Below are 2,632 nucleotides of genomic sequence, written 5' to 3'. Positions count from 1 at the left end.
GTTTAAAGGGAATATACATCATTTGCTTTTGCTGTAATTTTCAGAAATGGATGGAATTGGGGGGTTAGAAATATATAGCAAATATAGTTACACTGACTTTTTGGAGGTTTTGGGTTCGAAAATGCTATAAAAACCAAGAAAAACGATCATTTTCCTGTAGTCTGGTTCCCTGACTCTATATAAGAAGAAACAGAGCAGTTTACATACATTGGGGAATTGTAAGGTCAGGGAACCAGTCTAGCTGGCTCGTACCCGTTCATAGGTTTGTAATCGATTGCAAACAAGTGCAATGGTCAATTGGGTCCAGTATTTGAAAAAAAAGCCAGTTGTTTCCAACGCTGATCGGCCGATCAGCGTTGGAAATTGATACAAAAATACCACTTTTCTTGAAAATGACAGTATACCAGGTGCCATAATTTTACAGGATGCTTTAGACTGTCATTTACCAACATCCTATTAAGGTATTTCGCAAAAACTTGGTACTTTTATTTTTCGATGTTTGCAAATGTTGTATATTCCCTTTAATATTGACTGCAAACAGGTAGTTGTTCACTATAGCAAGCCTAAAATGTCATCTGGGTGATTTTTGTCTACCAGGAAAGATTAAAGATTGTAGTTTAATATTGTAGTAATACTAGTTACATGTACACTGTTACTTGCAAGTGAAGATTTCATAGCAAATTCAGAATGTACTTTGCAGCCAATAGCGTCCATTGATTTACTGAATTACTCGATGTCAAAGTGATCAATATCGTTGATATCATTTATTTAAAATCATTTCATCAGTTAATCGACAATGATCAAAAATATGTGTCTCTGCCATGTATGTTCGTCCCTTCCACTTAGTTTGTGCGCATGCGCCAAAATCTCGGCTAATTCCAGTGACTGTCGTGCGCAAGTGCATTGGCATGAACATACGAGCTGCATGAGCGAGCGTGGATGGACCGCTGAAAAAAAGCTTTGTGTTGACAAAGACAAAGCAGGATCTGTTTTCCATCCTATATAAAAATACAAATGAGGTCGCTTGGAATCAGTGGTTTACAATGTTAAAGAAAATATACAATATTTGCAAACATCGAAAAACAAAACTACCAATTTTTTTACGAAATACCTTACTAGGATGTTGGTAAATGACAGTTTAAAGCATCCTGTAAATTTATGGCACCTTGTTTGAAGTCATTTTCAAGAAAATTTGTATTTTTGTATTAATTTCCAACGGTGGTCAGCCGACCACCGTTGGACAAACCTAACTATTTTTCAACTACTGCTCCAAATTTACCACTTTTTTCAGTTCAAATTTTGTTTGCTATTGGTTACATGGTCATGAACGGGTGCAGGCCAGCTAGACTGGTTCCCTTACCTTACAATTTCCATTACCTTACAATTTTCCGGCATCTATAAATTGATCCATTTTATCTTTAGTGGAGTCAGGGAACCAGACTACTTTAATGTTTCTGTTTTTGTTCTTTTTCCCCCAGCATTTTCGAACAAAAAACTTCAAATATGTCAGTGTAACAATATTTGATCCATTATACTAACTCCTCAATTAGTTCATTTCTGAAAATTACAGCAAAAGCCAATGATGTACATTCCCTTTAAACTACGTACCGGTACATGTTAATTGAAACATACCGGTATATACATGTTTATTGGAACTTTATCCACATCTGACATGTCTGAAGTCATTACCATTTTGGTTGTGTGGACAGTTCAAGGTTTTTTTTCGGGGGGGGGGGGGGGGGGGGTGGGGGGGGGGGAGGGTGGCTAATTGACTAATTGGCGTGGCTCAAGAGCATAGTTTAAGCAAATATGTAAATTCCATTCAACTATTTAAAAATCGTTTTTTCAAAAACAAAGATACAAAGATAAACTGACTAGGGGTATTATAACAATTTTTGAAAAGTTGGACAAAGAAACTGACTGGAGTGTGGCTTGAACCCACGACCTCCGAATAATTATTCCGGTGCTCTACCAACTGAGCTATCCAGCCCTATGTTGGCGGTGCCCCAATTTGTCAACATCTTTGTTCAAGGGACGCTAGTCAGAAGCCATAAACCGGTCGCAGCCAGGGATCACATCCAAAGTCATGAAACAGACCCAGGAATGGTTATCTGGATATCGCAGGTTTAAACCCTGCTCAAGTCAATTTCTCTGTTCAACTTTTCAAAAGTATAGTATAAAAGAAAAAAAAGTGTTTTTCCTAATAATTGTAATTTCCATCATACGAAAAGTAAGCAAATGTCCAAACAATGACTGACACCTCTAGTGCAAGAATGTGGTCCAAAGCGACATTTACTGAGTTCAGCTGAGTTGAGTTGAGCATATGTAGCTTGTGAAGAGATCACATGCTGTGCATCGCAAAATGTGTGCATGTGTGACATTACGTCTCTCGCTGAGCTATGTGTATTTATTAATTTGGTGTACGTAAACGATATGTGTCATCACTTTTCGTGATATTGTTGACTAGAGAGTAGGCCAATAGAAAAAAAATCATCTTTTTCAGATCACTTGCTGTTTCAAATTAGTGCAGGCAGGCCAGGATTTGTAACTTATATACAAAGACAAAACCAGAAAAGACAAACCCAGCAAAGTGAGATCAAGCTTTGTGAATTGATCACACAGAAACCTGTTT

General features: G+C 37.4%; 1 non-coding gene across 1 annotated transcript; it reads right to left on the bottom strand.

Annotated features, from left to right (window-relative positions):
* Window positions 1-1,917: 1,917 nt before the first annotated feature.
* On the bottom strand, window positions 1,918-1,990 carry Trnai-aau. The gene has a single exon. It is a non-coding gene; the product is annotated as a tRNA-Ile (tRNA).
* Window positions 1,991-2,632: the final 642 nt, after the last annotated feature.

Source organism: Patiria miniata, unplaced genomic scaffold (assembly GCF_015706575.1).
Source record: "Patiria miniata isolate m_02_andy unplaced genomic scaffold, ASM1570657v1 HiC_scaffold_8, whole genome shotgun sequence".
In the NCBI taxonomy this organism is placed as follows: Eukaryota; Metazoa; Echinodermata; class Asteroidea; order Valvatida; family Asterinidae; genus Patiria; species Patiria miniata.
This window is presented reverse-complemented; position numbering and strand designations above follow the sequence as displayed.